The sequence below is a fragment of the Nothoprocta perdicaria genome, unplaced genomic scaffold, assembly GCF_003342845.1.
Source record: "Nothoprocta perdicaria isolate Ctin4 unplaced genomic scaffold, notPer1 scaffold_176, whole genome shotgun sequence".
NCBI classification, from domain to species: domain Eukaryota; kingdom Metazoa; phylum Chordata; class Aves; order Tinamiformes; family Tinamidae; genus Nothoprocta; species Nothoprocta perdicaria.
The window spans coordinates 796,620-815,505 of record NW_020454938.1 but is presented as its reverse complement, the minus strand read 5'-3'; the positions used below and the strand labels follow the sequence as shown (position 1 = coordinate 815,505).

Here is an 18,886-nt window from a genome sequence, read left to right as displayed (position 1 = left end):
GATGTGCTCATCACTGAAAATCCAGATTGCAAACAGTTCCTGCAGAAAACACAAGATGGAAGAAGGGGACTAATATGCAAGAGAGGGAACCAGGCTTATTTGTTGGTCTTCCATCCTTAAAACTCATGCTGCAAGTCTCCAAATCCTGGAAGAGGTCACAGTGCAGACAGTGCTGATCACAGGAAGGGCCCCACAGGCCCCATGTGCTCACGGCAGCAGAGCACACCAAAGGAGGCTAGTGAGGAAAGGAAAAAGGAATGCAAGAATTGTCTTGTTTGGGTGGCAGGGCATGTTATTCTGCTTTAAACTACTTTTTTAAAAACAAGAGAGAATGCATGGACAATGAGAATCTCACACAGAGGAGAACTGTACTAGAAATCAGATCCCATTTGGAGGGAAGTTTGGCCTTCAAAATGAAGCCAGTGTGGCTAAGTTAAATGATGATGCTYCTCCCTAGTTGGAGGAGGAAGGTATACTACCCTGCCAGATGCTTAACCCCACACAGCAATTCCCAGGATGGTGACAGAGATCCCTGCTCTAGGTCTCCCAGTCATTTTCTGGATCTCCTGCATCCTTCTCTCCGGTTCATCCAGTCATCATTAGGCAGTCGCTTGAAGATGACACCAGCAGTAATGCAAGAGGAAGTAAAGCTTCCATGTCAATGCACATGACTTGACAATGCAAATAGCCTGGGCTACACTGTGCATAAGTATATATTATTAAGTAGCATTAAATGAACAAATTCCTGTACTTGCCTGGTGGGAGAATTCAGAAAAGACCTGGGGAACCAGTAGCCTGAATTGATCAATTGATCAGGCTAGGATTTGATCAATAGTTTTAGGCAACAACCAGGAAAAAAAAAAGCAAATTTGGGAGCAAATTTAGTTTTGAATAGAATTAAAATTATACTGGGGAGCCCTAATGGACCCAGTGCTCAGACATTGGAAGTATACCCACCCTTGGTGAACTTGGAAGTTAAAGGATTATTAGAGGACTAGTATTAGGGAGCATGGAGAAGATATTTAGCAAGGTCTCTCCTGGTTAGGGGTAGGTCCAAGCTGAACAGATCAAGCTAGAAGGATAGCAAATTAAGAAGTATGGGAGATCACCATGCCTCTGAGAGCCAGAAGACATGGAGCAATGAGATGGGCCCAGAAGTGAGTTGGCAATGAGGYGCTCCCAGGACTGTCACTAAGGAAGAGGAAGATCTAAGCGTACTCACCAGGCATTGCCACATAAAGAGCCTGTAAACATCTGAGTTCAATGTCTTGAGTATATGTACAGACTTCCAACAGCTGCACTGGTGAAAGGAATGAACAGATCATTGAGTGAAACTCTTAGACAATCCAGTCACCACTTTCGACCGTATCACAGCATCCCTCACAGATGGGGCTCTTGCACTCATATATCATGTTGAAGGCAGGACACAGGACCCAAGAAGTTTGAGGGCAAGCTCTGCATTTCTCCCCTAGAACAGGATGAAGAGTGTGTGGTTATGAGCATGGCCATCAATGAACCACAAAGCCTTTTAGTGTCCATTATTTGCAATTGCTGCTGAGCAAACAAATGTGACCGCATCAGTCACCAGGCCCRTGCCCTGATGAAAGCTGTTCTCATCAGCCAATGCCTCCCCCCAGGAAAGAGGAATGGCTGACCCTGAGGGAGCGTGATACAGACCCATCCCCCTTTCCGTTCGGTATGTTTTTCAGGAAGAGATAAAATGGAGCATCTCACCTTTCTTGTCTTTCTCTAGCATCCCCTTTTGAAGCAGGGATCACTGTGATCCTTTCATGATCGCTGTAGGCCACGTCTTCCTCACCATTTCAGCAGTAACTCCCACTCAAGGTGGACTTGGAAGTCATTTGCACGTCGCCACTACRCTCCCATATCCAGTCAGCAATATTTCACTCACAGGAGTTGAAAGCCAGCACAAGGACCAATATTTAGAGATCTGATCTGTGTGAAGGCAGTGAAAAGCAGTCATGAGAAATGAAGAGGTTGGAGTGAGACCCAGAGCCCAGCTCAGGAGACTGAAACAAGACTACCATCTTCCTCTGAATTGCAAAGGGGAACTGGTTAAAAAGAGAACTTAGAAAATAAATATATGCCCAAGAGCAACATGAATCAGGCTGTTCTCCTTTCCTCCTTCATTTACGGAAAGCTTCTTTCTGGTGCTAGGACTGAGTATTTTAGTCCATTGCAAAGAACAACCCCAGCCACTGAGAATGAGGAATCAGAAACCAGGGCCTGCAGTTCCCTGCATCCCTCCAATCCACGTTTGCCTCTGCAGGTGTCCTCTGCAAACCCTCCTTCAGTCTGTCCAAGCACCTGCTCTGGCACAGAGAGGGCAACTGAAGAGTATCAGCCCAAGTGGGGTGAAAAAAAGGGGTCCCTCTRTGGGCAGCCAGAGGGATTTGGCTGAGACCCCAAAGTCTGGTTTCACTGCAAAGACCCTACGCTTCCCTGGCAGAGSGGACAGTGATGCCATGGCCCTTGGCTCTGCAGCCCTTCAAAGACCTCTTCCCACCCTCAAACTTATCCTTGCTTTCCAGTGAAGGTTTGTGCTTTGCCAGCACATGCCAGCCCCCCTTCCCTTCCGTCTGCCTGTTTATCCTCAGGCTGCCAGCTTAACAGAATAGTTTATTTATTTATTTTATTGGCCTTTCTTTTCTACTTCTTCTCTCTCTCTCCTTTTTGTCTTTTTTTTTTTTTTTTTTTTTTTTTTTTTTTTTTTTGAGTTGTGCTTCACTTCTTGGTAAAGCACTTTAATCCATTTTAATGCCCCAGTTCTGCTCCTCAGTGACAGCTTGGTGGTTAGTCTAATGCGTCCCACTCACCTCAGGGTTACTAATGAGGTCACGGTGAAGGCAGTCTCCAAACTGAATAATTCACTAATCAGATGCTGCAGACTCCAGTGGTAAAATTTATTTCTGACACCTAAACAGCAAATGGGTTTGTGGACACACACATATGCGCACACACACACATGCACGTGTGCTTTTTTCTTTTTTTGATTCTTCAGAGATATTTTTAGTCAATTGATGCTATGCTATCTGTCTCATGAAGGGTCTTGCTCACTGTGAAGACGGATGGTTTGTCTGGAGCTCAAGGCAAGGAGAAGCCACTGTGATCTCTGCATGGGACAGCCAAGCAAGCACGAAGAGGCTAAGATCTGGGGACAAAGACGCTCTCATCCCATGCACGAAGCCTCTGCTGCCAGAATTCCTAGTCTTGAGGAAAACTAGGTAAGGAATCTAGGGCCATGCTTTCTGGGAGGTGGTCCGCTGAAAAATCCCTTGCTGTGAAACCATTCACTTTTCTCTTTAATAAAATTTGAAAAGGAAACAGCACAGAGCAGCTTTCACCCCTGAACTCCCCYTCTCTGGGAGGATGGAAGGATTCAGTGGTGGGGATTAAGATCACCTGAACAACCCTATTTCTTGCAGAGATACCATGAGGTACTTGGCCCGGCCCACAATTTGAGGGGGTTTTTATGCCATTGCTCAAGTGGTTCCAGAAGGGGACAGATGGATCTTCACACCCCAAACACAGAGATAGGGAAGCTGCAGCTGCTACCTATGGCCTGTACTAAGGCCAGGACTACCTCCCGTCACTCACCACTCACTTGGGTCACTCACCTTGCTTTTAGACTGCCATCAGTGACACTTTCTTTGGAAAAAGCAGAGGGTCTCATGAACTTTTCCATTCACACCAGCAGCRGATGCCTGGAGGAATAAGACCCTAACCTCACTCTCCTCCTCTCCAGACCCCCTCTCAAGGTCACAGTGGGTGCTTTTTTCACTGCCCACACTGGCTAAGTCCTCCAAAACTCTTCTCCCTCTTGCCACTTTGCATTACCCAAATAACACGGAGTAGGTTCCTGCTTGTCCCTTTTCTTACTGAAAGCAATGGCTGTTACTTTGCTACGTGCTACCCGCCAGCYTCTCCAATGGAAGGGATAGCAATAATCCAATTAATTAGTATTGCTAATAGTAAAAATCACAGGGAGTCATTAATAATAATTAATACTCCATATTCCTAGGGGACACAGCAGTCAGAAGATGCTTCTCTGTTGCTAAGCCTGAAAACAGGTGGCCGCTGTTGATAAAGAATCTAATAGGGCCCCAGAACTGGGTACACGCTGGCAAAATCTCCCTCTTTCCTTGGCCCTGAACCAATATTGCCTTAGCAGACTGCCAGAACTGGCAAGTCCTGAGAGACTCCGTCAGTGCAGTCCGTATTCAGTCCTCAGCTATAAAAGGGGCTGTGTTTCTGCTAGAACTACCTGGTTTCAGCAGAGAGCACAAAGCAGAAATACTGATGGGATTACAAGGAGGTAATTTGTCCTCTACCTGACAACTCTGCTGCTGCAAAGGAGAGAAGGAAGGTCTGAGGCTATCTGGGTAGCCTATGGCTCTGTGGATGGAAAGAACAAGGGCTGGAGCTGGTGAACTCCGTCCGAGGAGGATTTCATCAGCTGCAGGAGGGCTGAGCCTCCTCCTCCTGCCTGGACCTGGGGCACAGTGATGGGAAAAGAGAGAACAGAGAACCTGGGAAGAAGGACACATTTGCCTTCCAAAGTATGAGGTGAAGCTGCACTGAAATGGGGCGGTGATGGGGATCGCTTGGAAGCACTTGGATGGAGCTGGATACATGGAGAGGCCTGCATGGGCGTTTGCCCGAGGGGAATAATCACTGGGCTTGGCTACAATATTGCTGAAAGGTTTGTCCAAGCCAAAATATTTCTCAGAAATAAAGTTGTTTCCACATCCAGAAAGGATGAGGGGACTCAAGAGARGCACTCTGCAAATGGAACATTATGGAATTAGGAGTCTGTATGAACTGAAGTGAAAAATAATTCATGCATGGATTTTAATCCCTGCTCCACAGCCCAGAGCCAGTGCTGGGCACAGCATCCCAGCCCTTGTCCCAAAGACTGCACCCGAAGATTTGGGTTTCCGTGGAAAGGAAGCAAACATCAAAATCTGAAAGCAGTGATGAAGTAGGATTTGTCATCCTGTGGCCAGCTTTAGCAATTACACAGCTAAGTGCTCATTTGTGACAGGACCTGTGCAAATTAGCTGTCTGGTTTGGCACATCACTGCTTTCCTGAAGATCCAGTAGATGATTTTAATCCCAAAGCTCATTCATATAGGCTGCAGATGCAAGATGCAAAATAGGTAGCTCAGTAGCGCATCCGGATCCCATAACCTTGCACTGAAAAAAGCACATGCAAATGTTCAGCTGATCTTATAACCCATCCCCAGAGTGAGACACTGCTGTGCAGCRCTGAATGGTGCTCCTGCCTGCCATGCTAGCAGCACAGAGGCGTTCGTGCACCTAAGGACACCGCAGGTCTCCTTCCAGTTTCAAGCTCAACAGAAGGAAGAGCCCGATCTCCTCAAGGGAAAGCAGCTGCAGACAGTGGGATTCCCTGCCCTCCGACACTCACAGCCACGGCCTGGGAAGAGCTGCTGGGTGGACATGGAGATCCCACCCCTCTGCCCTGCAAGAAAGGCCGAGCCGAGGCAAATGAGCTCATCCTTGCCAGAAGTCACCCTTTGATGTCTGTATGTTTCCCCGGGGTGCAGATCACATATGGCCCAAACACGAAGCAAACTCTAAGATGCAACATGAGCAGGGAGTGAAATTCCCTTGATGCTTCCTTTTGGTAACACTTCAGCRCTGACCCCTTTTTGCAGTGGCATTTCAAGCAGTGTCTCTTTTTATGGCCGGGTACGAGGAAGCAGTAAATCCAAGTCCCAGGCCAGCAGCTAGCTCTGCATGGAGCCACAACGGCCCGGTGATGAAATGTCTCACCACACGCAATGATCTGACAGGATGCCATCCTTTCTGAAAAAGGGTTCACAGTGAAGCAATGCAAGTCCCACAGCAAGGACCACCAAAGCCTGGCTCTGAGGAAGAAAGAAGCAAGAAGAAGATAACGGGGAGAGCAAAACTAGGCAGGTACAACAAGGATGACAAGGCACTGGAAAATCCTGGAGGAACCACAGCAACTGGARCAGGGTGCCAGGGGCCAAAGGGCTCCCATCTAGTGCCAGGCACCAGGCTCCCTGCCCAACTGCTGAGCACGATTATGTGATAAATGATTGCATTAGTCTGGACAGCTTCTCATTTTCCTCCAATCTGGCCTGTCTGCCCTCTTAGCACGGGGCTCCCGATAGCATTTCTCCCTTCACTGACTTCATTTTTCCTGTTAGGCTGTCAGGGTGAAGAATGGAGAACCATGGGCCAGGCTGCTTCTGCGCTGAGCGCATCCCATGTCTCTTCCTTCTCTGCTCTCCCTGCTGCCCCTTGGCCTCCATAAACAAGACTCTTGGATTTCCCTGGGCTAATTTCCCCTTCAACATGGTCCCTCCCACCTTCTGCTCATCTTCCCCTGAGCAAACATACAAATTCCCCCCTTCAGTCCAGCAGCTGGTTTCTGCTGCTGCCTCTGAGCCTAAAGATACAGGGGCACAATGGGGCTTCATAGAAATTAAGGTTAGAGGGTTCTGCAGAGACACTAGCTGCATATTTACACATTGATAGCAGYGTTTGGGGATTTTGGATCTCAAATCTTGAACTTCTCCACAAGAGTGAGTTTTGTGCCTTTGGCACCATTGTAAATCAATACATGCTTCCTGAACACGAACATCTTTAAGTCCACATATGCCCTAGGCAGAGAGTATCAGGACACATCAATGAAACTCATGCCTCCCAATCCCAACTCAATGACTGGGAGTCACAGGACATTAGACAACAGCTCTCCTGTGCTCCGTATCCCAGTATCTCCACTTCCCACAGTAACAACAACAGTGCCTCCTGCTCAGGACTGACATTACCCAACCTGTGAAGTGCTGGAATAAAGCATTCCAGAACTGCTATCCTCTCACTCAACAGAAAGCAGWTAAAGGAGCAGCAGTTCTGGTACCCAAAGCGTTTCTCTCTTCTTCAAAGTGCTTTGCAAACACCAACTAACCCTCCTGCCCTCCATCAGAAGGAGGTGGGAAAGCCTAATTACTCCTAGAAACACAGCAGCCCATATTTTAAGCTGGCACAAGAAGAAGGGACTTTCATGCCTTGCTTCCCCACGTATAGATATGGTTCATGACAGCAGATAGTATTGGTCCATGTTGAGAGAGAGGCAAGTTAACAGGTCTCTGTAATTGCATTTCAGAGATGGTTGAACCAAGGAGAGATACYCACTAGACACATTGCCCTGCACCACATTACAGTGAGAGGACCAAGGAGGATCAATTCCAAAGCAGAGATCACACTAGGAGACGGGAGCAAGTCCATGGGCTCAGAGAGCAAGGGCAGCCACGGCCAGCAGCCTGGCCCAGGGAGAAGATCTTTACAAATGCAATTAAGGCAAGGCTGAATTAGGAAATGGGATAACACAGAGCAGGTGAAGACTGTGGGCARGGCCATGCAGCCAAGTTGCAGAGCAGTCAGCTAAGGTGGGACTTAATTACTTTATTTATTTATTCTTACTGTGTTTGAAGTGTGGCCAGGGCAGTAAATGCAAGGTGATTTGGCCCTCCTGTGCAAAAAAGCTATACCTGCAGTGTCCCCATGCAGGGAAAGATCAGCCTGTGGAAGTGCTAATGCAGGGTAACCAACTTGGGCACCTGTGTTTGAGAGCTATTTATGGTCCAGGTGAGAGGCCARTGTGTAGAAATAGGTGAAAATAGACAATTTTCTCCTCAGATATCTTCATCTCCCTCACTACAGCCCCTCATTAGATTACATATCTAGCTATTTAGCTGCTCTCTCTTCACTGAACTTGTCAATATTAGCCTTTGTGCCCTGAAAAGGAGGTGAAGCTTGGATAAAGAGGCAGAAACCAGCTGGACCTGCAAAATTTCCACACAGCAGAGCCTCATCTCTCCATATTTTACAGATGAAATATAATTGAAGGGCAGAAAAATAAACAGCTGGAGTGAGGAGTCAGCTTGGGAAGAAGATACAGAGCTGTGAAAGTTGTCTGGGAGGTTAATCCACAGAAGAAGGTTTTCCAAAGAAGCTTCTTTGTATGTATCACAGGTCCCAGAAGAGTTTCAAAGGAGACTGGGGTGGGAGAATGGTGAATATATGGCACAATGCCTGCACAGATAACAAGGTCTTAGAAAGCTTCTAGAAGGACAGAGAGGCCTCCYGGTATCACAACCCTCTTTGGGAGCATCACTTCTAATGTGCTGCCCAAGGTGCCACTCCTGCCCATGTGTCTTCCCAGATCAGCTGCAGCACAGCCAAGGTCACAGAAGAGACCAGGTCCCTACCCAGCTATACTGGGCAGCTGCTTTTGTCCAGAGTCATAGGAAAAGGCAGCTTGCATTCCAGGTCTTTGGAGACTGATGAGGACAGATGGAATTTCTCCTGTTTCCCTTTTGTTATTCCTGTTCTTTTGGTCCTCTTCTCCGCTTGGAGAGGCAAGTTCAGAGATCACAGGCAAGCAAGCCCCAAATGAGAGACCAGGGGCTCCTCAGTTTAAAGAGAGATGCTATTGTCAAGAAAAATCACAGCCATTTTCTTTTAAAGCTTTTCTCCGGACCRATTGCTTAGCTGTTCCATGGGGAATGGCTGATCTGCATTTAGTCAGCGACACTGGGACACAGGACCCMGTGGACCGTGTAGTATCAATTTTCCAGAGTGGACTGATCATGTGTAATTATAGAGCATTGCAGAGTTTATATCCATGAAAAATCTCCCTGACACTAAACTGCTTATGAAGTTGTTTTGAACTCTTTTTTCCCCAAAAGAAAGGGGTCCTATTTGGGCTATCCAGTCCTCCAGGCCCTTCTTTCTGCCCCTGCAAATATAATATCACCACATCATCAGCTACAATTGCACTACCAAGTCRTAGGTAAAGGATAACCAGGTAAGTAGGGCTTTTAATTCCAGAAAAGTGGAGTAGAAACCTCCCTTCCCCAGAGCAACACATAAGGAAGAAGAAATGGGGCCGAGATTCTCATCAGCTCCAAGCAAGAGAAATCTGTAACTGACATTGCTTTTGACCAGACTAAACCTATAAAGATCCTTATAAAACATTTCCAGTGTCCTGGAGTGGACTCCAGAATCTCCTCAATGATTTCTCCCGTCTCACTAATATTTTGTCGGTCTCAATTCAAAGAGCAACCAGACAAGTGTAAAAACAGACCTGCTCTGTAAGGAAGGATAGAGAAACAGCAAATTGTTGTGTTGGTCATGGCAGGGAGATTTCTGTGAAAGCAGCATGGTCACAGCGTGACAGGTAAAAAGGAAAAGAGAGAGAGAGAGAGAAAAAAAAAAAAAGTGAAGGAACAAGGAATGGTAGCCAAGAGAAGTTGTGGAAACAACCTGCAGAACAGAATAGAACACAGGGGCAATAAAAGGGTAAGGGTTGATGGAGGCTCAGGCAGGTCAGTCCAGSGTGTTAGTTGTGTTTGGGAGGATGCAATTTTGCCTGGGATCGATTTCAAACACCTCTGCTGAGAAAGCATCACCTGTGTTTTCAATCTTTTAGCTAAAAGATTTCTCAGCCCTCAGTTGTCTGTCCTAGCTAGAACAACCAGCCTATAGGAGAACCACCACCTCACCCTGTGTGTCAGGTCTAAAGCCCTCTGGTCACTGACRTCTTGTAGGCCTTCAGTGGGGACCTTGGTTGTCCCCAGATCCACGAGCAGCCCGACCTGCTATCAGACCAGTGTCAGCAGGGCCAAGACCAGGAACCWTCCTGATACCAGTTGGTAACAAGAGGATCTATCTGATCTCAGGTCTTTKTCATAAGCCCACACGGCCTCCACCGAGCCTGGTGAAAGCGGGATGGGAATAGTCAGCATTTACCTTTTGAAACTTAGAGCCAGGGCAGTGTTTTGACTCCTAGACAGAGTAAAGAGTTCCATCTTTGGGCAGAGCTCCCATCTCACATAAGCCCTTCATCTTTCAAAGAAAGAACTTGTGTATTAATTTACCTGGGAACAAAATCATGTGAGACACCAGGCGATCGCCTGAGAAACATTTAGACTAAATCTAGGCTCTCCAGTGAGTCAGTAGCTAAGTAGGTGAGAAAAAAAAAAAAGTTTTTAAAGAACGTGAGAAGGTGAGGCATTCTGGGGGCGGGGGGGGAAGACTCTTAAAACATGTAAAATGCACCAATCCTATTAATTTCTGAATCACCACCCCTTCTGGGCCCATGGGAGAGTCCACCTGAACACACCTCACCTAGGCAACCAAACAGATGTATCTACGCTGCTATCTTCATCTCCTAGTCCTATGTGCTATCCACAAAGGATACTTCTCCAAACCCAATATGGGAATGCAGATCCAAAGAGCAGCAATGGTTTAAGATGGCCCCTTCTTTCCATTCTTAAATAGCTACCTCTATGTAGAGGCTCTTTCTGGGAGGAGAGAGATTTCCATTCCAGAATAATTACTCTACTCTGCTTGGAAGCACACTAATTAGCCCAGAACAAAGTGACTTGAGTGTCCACATGGGGAGCTATTGTGGAATGGCTTATTTTGTCTGAGCTCTTCTAGRCAATTTCCTCTCACAAACAGGCCATGAGATTTAATTTGCCTTCTTACTACAAAGAGATGAAAGGTCTTTGCTAATCAATCCCAAGTCATCCCAGCCTTTCCTGTCATGAGACCTTCCGAGCACTGTGTGAAAATTGTCCTGAGTTTTTCCTCTCTTTGGGACTCCCTAAATTTCATTCTTAGGGGAGACATAAATCAGAAGATTTACATCACCAGGACTCTGGACCTGTTCCAAAGAGTGAGGCCTAACCCTGCATAAATTAACCCACACGATGGTAAGTGAGGGCGAGGTACTGAGCACCCCCTGAATGCAAAAACAATATGTATTACACAATATGTGTTTACAAAGCGAAGTAAAAGAGGAGAGGAAAAAAAAAGAAAGTGGCTATGTATAAAAAAGAATCCCTCCTTAAATTATATTTCCATTATTTCAAGAAATTATGAACCCAATTAGCCAGTAATTAAATACACCTTTCCCCAGCATATGAGATGGGAATGAAAAACAGAAAGGAAGATATTGGGGCAAAAGAGAGCTCAAGCCTGTACTGTTGGTGGGGTTGGAGCAGCCTGGAAGGTTGTAGGGTGGGAGGACATCGAGTGCTTTGCAAAGCCCTTAACAGCCAGCTACCCCAAGTGATGGGCAAATTGGTGAATATTGACACAGACCCATTTCTAGCAGTACCCCAGACTTCAGGATACCCTCCTCACCTTGCTTTTCACAGRATCACAGAATATTCAAGGTTGGAAGGGACCTCTAGAGATCTTTTCTGGCATCTTCTTGCYCCATTTTATTTTSTTCATCTCCTTTTACACACAGCAAGTCCCACAGGGCTGGAGAGCAGAACAGAAACACAAGAGCAGCTTTCCAACCAAGCAAGAGAACTGAGGTGGGAGGAAGCCCAATATCTGCTGAGCTGGGAGGCAAAGTGACTTCAGCTGCGGGTCCGTAATGGCAAGGGGAGAGCTCTGCCAGGCTGGGAGGACACCTTGGCATTTCCAGCAACCCAGATGGTGTACTTCACCCTGTGACTCAGGGATGGCAGGGATCAGCTGTGTGGGTGCAAAACAGAGCAGCAGCAGGCGAGCTGAGCGGGGCGGGAAGCAGAAGGCAAACAAACCCATTTCTTCTTAGGAAAACACCGTCACGTTGGTTTTACTTGTACCTGATCTTCTCAGCTCGCACCTGATCTTCACAACATCTGTCCCACTTTGTGACAGCTCCCTTATTTAAAAATAAATCTTTGGGAAAAAAAAAAGAGAGAGAAAAAAAAAAAGAAAAAAAAATAACAACTCTGCAATTTCTTCCTCCAAGCCGGACTGCCTTTCTGGCCCTGATTTTATCAGAGTGGAGACAGGCTGTCCTTGCAGAATGATTTTACCATCTTGAAAATGATTACAGCCCTGCACAATGCCTTCAGCTCACCATGTAACGATATTTTTATACGCTGTCTCATTAGAACGCTGCCCGGGTTGAGGATGTTTTCAAACATTGTCTCTTCATGGTCGACATACTGCAGTACCAGGAATAGAGTGACGAATTGGAGGCAGTTCAGAGGGCAGCGGCAATAATCAGAAATCTGATTTACAAGGAAACGCTAAGAAAGCTGAATCCATTTTGTTTGGCCAGAGCCRGGAACTGAGCATCCACCCACAAAGATCTGGAAGGGCGAGAAGCAGGTGTTGGGACCATGGTACATGCCGTGTAAGTCGGAGAACGTTTATCAGGGAAAAGCCTATAGGTSCAGTCTCCAGAATATTCTGTATCCTTCAGATCTGCTATAGATTCACGTATTGCAGGATGGAGTGRAAGGATCACTGCTGGGGATATGAAAACTAGATTGGAAACATTAGGAGAAACTGCCCACTGGGGAATAGTTCTGCCGAAGCAGAGATGTAGATTACAGGACTTACTGGGTCTGCTTCATCTCTAACCTCTCTGGTTCCTAAAACAGCTGTTAAATGGCAATGAGAGCCAGCCATTAGTGACCCAGGCTGCAGCTGAACCTATATTCGAGAGGTGACAGGTTCCAGATCTCATTGTCACCCCCGGAGCTGCCCGAGGCCCCGTGCCCCTGCCCTAGATAGGTCACAGTGTGCCTGAATGAACTCACATTATCCCGGTAAATAGAGTTCATGGTGTGGTGCACACTTTTTTTTTTATTTTCCCTTTATAAATACATGTGCTACAGCATGACTGCACTCTGTGAGCCGAGGGTGTGAGCAGCCTGTGATTAGTGGAGAACGAAATGCTGATCATGGGTTAATTAGCTAGGCTAATAAACTGCCTGTAGCTTCATTTAGGAGAGAAACTGTGTTCTATCAAACACAAAACAGTGCTGAACGTGGGGGAGAAGAGAGTTTTGCTTAGAGAGATTGAAATCTAGCCTCTGTGAGGGAGGGATTGAAAAGTTTGCAGGGGTGTAGAGGGACRTCAGCCGGGTGACAGGAGAAAGTCCTGCTCCCAGAAAAGGCCACCATGGCCTAGGTTGGGCTGGTGGCAAGGCTGGAGGAAAGCATGGGGACAGACACACACTGCAGGGAAACGATATGTGCAAGCATGGGTTTAACCACCCTGGAAGTCCTTTCACGTCAAAAGCAGGTTGCAGGGGTCAGGGAGCACACAAGGAGAGCATCTTCACAAGAGAGGGGYTGTGGGGAACCCCAGCAGGAGCGCTGGCAAGGGCAGGAGTGGGCGGGCAGAGCGGCTTAGTTCAGCAAGCAGAGAAATGCAAACAGTTTAGCTGAACTTCACCAGAAGCAGAGAGCGCGAGAGTGCACAAAGAAGTAGTTTTGCAAGGGGGAAGGACTAGATGATCTCCAGCGTGTAGACAAGCTGACTTCACCAGACCCTTCTCACAGACATGGTCCCAATCAGCCTAGTGCCATGTCAACTCTGGCCCCTCTGAGGTTGACTTTGCTAACCCAGCCAGTGTTTGGAAAGAAGGACAAAGCTGCTCCTTCCTTTGCAAGTGCTTAGCTTGTTGTTTCTTGTGTTCTTGTGTTTCTCCAGGCGGGTTTGTTGAGTGCTTTGATGTTCTCCAATGCACAGTGTCGCTTTTTCCAAGGAGCTGGTGTTTAGACACCACCACGTCATTAGCTCAAGTCCGGCAACGTACCAGGCAGATACCAAAAGCAACACAGAGAGAAACGAAACCATCTCAGATCCGCTTTTTGTCCGGCTGCGCAAGGAAAACCATTGGGGTATTCACCACCATCCTGCCCGCTCCATGATCACAGAGCCCCTTTCCTCTTTCATCTAGCATGATGAACGTATGTGTGAGGCTCCAGTATAAAAATAAATCCACTCCTGTCACATTCCAGTGTATTAATAACAGCACTTAATAACTTCTGCTTAATAGTCTCCATATTTATGTGGAAATCTGTGGTGCTGAGGACTGGACATGCTTCCCCATGTGTGGTTGTCCCATATGCCATGCAGCTTGTGAAAGAGGAGAGGGAGAAGAAACAGCACTCTGGGAAAAAAATAAAATGTACTGCAACTTTTAATTGAATTTAATGTTGCCAATAAAAATAAAGTTGAAAGCTTTTGAGACCATGGTCTTCTCTTTCTGCACAGAGCAGCTGTAAGCACCAGACATGCACAAATATGGATAAATMCTACCTTGGAGAAACTCTGCCGAGGCTTTGAGAGAATTTCTGTTACTATGCTTCAGTTCACTGTCATCCTTCAGATATGGATGCTGTAAATACCAGGAAACAGGCCAGAGCTCCCCAAGGATGCCCAGATATTGGGGGCTGTGACTCTGGCTGTGCCCAAGCCGTGCTTGCTGTTTGCTCTAAGTATGGACAACAAATCTGATCYTGAGGGCAGCCAAAGTGCATTCCTCAAGGGACGGCCTAAACATACCACGCRAGTCTAATGAGTCCATTAGCAAACTGGACACCCACCAAGTAACCTCCTGTGACTGTGTTTAGGATTGCGCACAGGGGAGGGGAGCTGGGGATAAGCCCAGAGGTGTTTTTCTCTTCAGAGATGGGAAATCTCAGCCCTTGCCATCGCTGGAGGGCCCAGCTGGCCTGCAGGGAGCGGGATGCTCGTGAGGACCTCAGGTGGAGAGCAGGGGCCCCGTGCTGTAAACATGGGCTTCCCCTCACAGAGGTCACCCCATTTGCCACTCCTCTCAACTGGATTTCAGGCATGGGTTGTATTTCTGACTGTCATCCCTGAGTAATTAGAAAAATATTCATTTAAAATAGAACAAAAACAAACAAACTGCAGATCAGTCAAAGCTCATCAATCAAGTCTACTCTGAAGCTACCAGCAACTATAACCACAAAAGTTTTGATTCCCAGTCCGTCAACCTAAGTTTGGTGCAAAGGAGAATCACCTTCCCATGTACAAGAGGCTATTCTTRCTCTTTGTTTTTGCAGTGAGAAGCTCCCTTTGTGAGAGCTGTGCAAATTCCAGTATGTCTTAAGATTATAACAAGGGAGAAACAACCCCAGGTTGACTCCTAGGTCTGCACAGCTTGGCAGGGGCCACTCCACAAAACCACACCACCACTTTCTACCCAGCTCTTATGGTCGTGGGCAGAACTTCATCATCTAAACCCTACACAGGGGACTTAAACCACTTAAATCTCCTTCCTGTGCAGTAGAGATGAGGCTAGAAATAAAGGTGATGTAACAAAGGAGTGAGGGAAAAAGAGATTCAGACATGGTGGTTCAAAAGTCTTCTTCARGCTCTTTCTAATTGGGCATTTACCTAGGCTGTATTCCATGCCACACAAAGCCATTGCTTAAAGCAGTGCATACAGTGAGGCAATTGCTTTTTTATTTTGATGGTTATTATCCCTCACTGGAAAGAAAAGAAAAAAAAAAAAAAAGGAAAAGAAAAAGCTATCACTCTAGATTTTTTATCAGGTTTCAGTCATTCTGGCTGATGTTCAATAAAAGAAAAGCTATCTCTGTTAGAGATGAGTAGCCCTTTACAGAACAGTCATTGCCTACAAAGCAACCTTTAAGCACCTGGCTGTCTCTTAAGTTAATGCAGGGAGAGGATGGAAAGGAAGTTAGTCACTTCTGTATGTTTGAAAAATGCAGCTATTTCTCTTAAAATTCAGCAGCCAGCACACACACTTTGATTGGTTTTCTTGATATTGTTGTTTTCCGTTTTCCTGAAATCACTATCCATCACCTTTCTCCTGCTCGGCTCACCCACCTGGGCCTCTGGGAGGAGAGAAGCACGTCAGCACGCTGCTGGGAGGAGAGAAGCAAAGTCAGCCCATGCTTAGGAGACCCAACAGACTCTTCTGTTCCCGTGGATGATGCTTGGAAGATGATGCTAAAGCGTCCTCTTTATCAGCCATTTCATGAATGCCCAAAGAAGTCAGAAGATCTAAAACAATGTCCTCAGTGATAAAGGCCTCTGGAGGCCTTTTGTRTGTTATGGTGTGATGGGGGCTCTGCAGGTCTGAGCAGACAGACTAGGCCTTCAAGATGGCTGGGACCATAACATCTGCCAATGCTCTACAGTTACCAAGGCATGTATAGGGGAACTTATTGCACATGCAGTTCACCTAAGGAAAGCCAGAGCCTGTAGGACGGTTAAAGTGGAAGCCTGTGGCCTTGGTCCTGAGTGGCTGAAGATGGCCTACATCCTTATGTTACATAGTCCAAGCTCTCTGCAAGAGACAGTTCTGTGCGGAGTGTCCCTCCAACAGCTGCCTTCTCTGGGAACCACCAGCAGGTTCACGAAGATCAGCGCCGGCATGAAGGACTCCAAGCCCTGGCCAAGGAAGAAGGAAAGGCTTTTCCTGCCCGCTGCTTCCTTCCATGCACCTCCATCCCCAGCAACTCTAAGCCATGTCAGCAGGAGAGAAAAGCCCCAGCATCTTTGCTGACCTTGCTCTGACAAGGATGGCAGATCCTGGCCAGCAGATACACACGTGYCCAAGGAAACCTAAACCCACTCCAGGCGACCTGCTTATGGCTGCAGCCTGTGTTGGGAGACTGAGGATTTAAGGTACCCCCGGCATCTACTGCATAAGTGACAAGCAGCTGTCAGCAGCTTTCAGGGGTCTCCAGCTGCCTGCAAATTTCCGCATTAAAGCCGTAAGCTCTCATGCCTCACTTGGGACCAATAAAACAGGATAGGGTAGAGGCTGTCGTGATAAATGGGGCATAAATCACACCTCCCCCTTCTCCTTTCTTTTCCTTGGGGGGAGGCGGTGCTGCCAGAGCCTTCACAAGCCCTGCTTCAATATGCTCAGACAGGTCCTCTTCTGACTGTGCAGTCAATTAGAACTTCATCAGAAATCAATTTGCGAGGCCCAGCTGAGATGTACCTATAGATCAGGCAATGCCAGGTGATTATTACACTAATGGAATATTCCATTGATTAATTGAATATTTAAGTCCTGAAATGTAAGCCCCACTATCTTATCCACAGCTTGTTACTGAGATGAGCAGCAGACACATTTCACCAGCGTGAGGAGCTAAACCTCATTCTTGTTCTTGTTGGGTGAAAGGCAGAGAATCTGGACCACACTGGCAGGCAACATTTTTATCTCCTGATAGATTCCTCACCCACTCCAAGATACTCTTCTTTCCTGTGGCAGGAAAAAAAAAATACTGTCTCTTCGATAAGGAAGACTTGGACACTTCTCCTGGCTTGGATGTTATCTCCCTTTGCGTTTTATGCAGACACTGAATGGGTGATGAGTGATTGGTCTCAAGTGAGGTACATCTAAAGTAATCCATCTACCAATAAACATACAGACTAAGAAAGAAAGTGGAAAAGATGGGGCTGGGTTAATTCCCTGGACCCACCCTATCAAGCCATCTAAAAGCAACCTGTCCTATCAAGCTCTATCTGCCCTGCCCTATCTGCTCCAGAARCTCAGCTTTTCCCCATCTTTTGCCTGGAGCTAACTTTGACATCTCACACTCATCCCAAGGACAGCACTGATGATACTCCCCATGTCTAGGGTGAAAATCCTAAGTGATTTATCTTCTTTTTTTTTTTTACAATTAGAACTGCAAACAATAGCTAGCAGGTCATCAAGGCGTTCCAAGGATTTCCCTAGTTATTCTGCCCCCAGCCCTTCTGCTTTTCCAAACCACTGAAGCCCCAGGTGCATGAAGGGCAAAGGTGGCCAGATGCCTCCTTCCAGGTTTGCTGCTCGGAGAGGGCCCGGTTACTCATTCAGGGAGACACCTGTTTAAGTGCTTTGTTGGACCAAGGCCATAATGACCAAGGGAGAGAGAAATGAGAACAAGATAAGGAAGAAGGGAGCAGTAGGGTCAGCAAGCGGAAGAGACGCATGCTGCAGCTGGTGCGGTTGTCACTTAAGGGCCCAGCAGTTAGGTAAGGAATATTACTAGCAATGATTAGCTCAGCAGAGTGCTGTTAACCACAGAAGCAAGAGGGAGGACTGCAGGCCTTTCCGCAGAGCTCCTAGTCCCACACTGAATGATGAGGCCTCCTTCCTCAATGAGCACGTGCTGCTCATGTCCAAACCCTAATGGTTAGCTGCTCTGGATAGGAAGAGCTGAGCCCAGAAAATGGACCATTGGGGCAGATGTCCAAAAGACCAAAGAGCCTTTTACTTTACTCACAGCGGGGATACAAGCATTCCTTCAAAGGGTATTCCAGGAAGGCAAGAGAATCTGCATCAGCAATCACTCCAGCAGTAATGAAACCTGCTCTTGATTCCACCTTATACTTATTTGTAAGGCCTAATGGGACAGATCTCATACACCTGCAGATAGTTAGATGCCCATAAGGTTCCCTTTTGTTCATATCCTTCATAAATCTTGAGCCCAGAACCTGCCCTTTCTCCTCCTTCCAGCTATTGAAGAGCTGCATCTCACTCCTACCTCCCCACAAAGTATACTGGAGTCCTAACACTGTCTTTGGCTTGAGCTCTGCAAGCAGAAACTGCTTAGCCAGTAATGAGAAGCATTTCTTGTTGTTTCCTCTTTAAGTATGTCTTTTTGGACAGGAAGGTATAAATAAACGGAGAGGAAAAACAAGTATTGATGGAACAGCTAGAAAGAAGAAGAGAGCTTTTTGTCTCACTGAGAGACCTGACCTTTCAGTGGTATCTTCAAGAAACCTCAAGCAAATGTGCTTTCCTGGCATTTGCTGCAGGTGAATCACAAGGAGTTTTTCACCCCCTCTCTCAGGAGATAATGTTTTGATTTATTAACTCGTTAACACTGGGTGCCTTGGAGACCTGAGAACCTGGAAATATCCAGGATCATATCACCTGCCCAGTGGGAAAAGTCTGCCTGGCAGAACCGCTCAGAAGCAGAGCAGCCTGTGAGGAGGGTCTGTGCATGGGGAGGAATTGGGAAGAAACCACAGTCTGGCTGCCTGCAGAGGGAGATGGACAGGATC

General features: G+C 46.9%; 1 long non-coding RNA gene across 1 annotated transcript; it reads right to left on the bottom strand.

The window, feature by feature from the left end:
• LOC112944788 lies at positions 1–1,384 on the bottom strand. Its single transcript, XR_003248837.1, has 2 exons — positions 1,223–1,384; positions 1–39 (listed from the first exon to the last, which is right to left on the bottom strand). It is a non-coding gene; the product is annotated as an uncharacterized LOC112944788 (long non-coding RNA).
• Between the last annotated feature and the right edge of the window lie 17,502 nt (positions 1,385–18,886).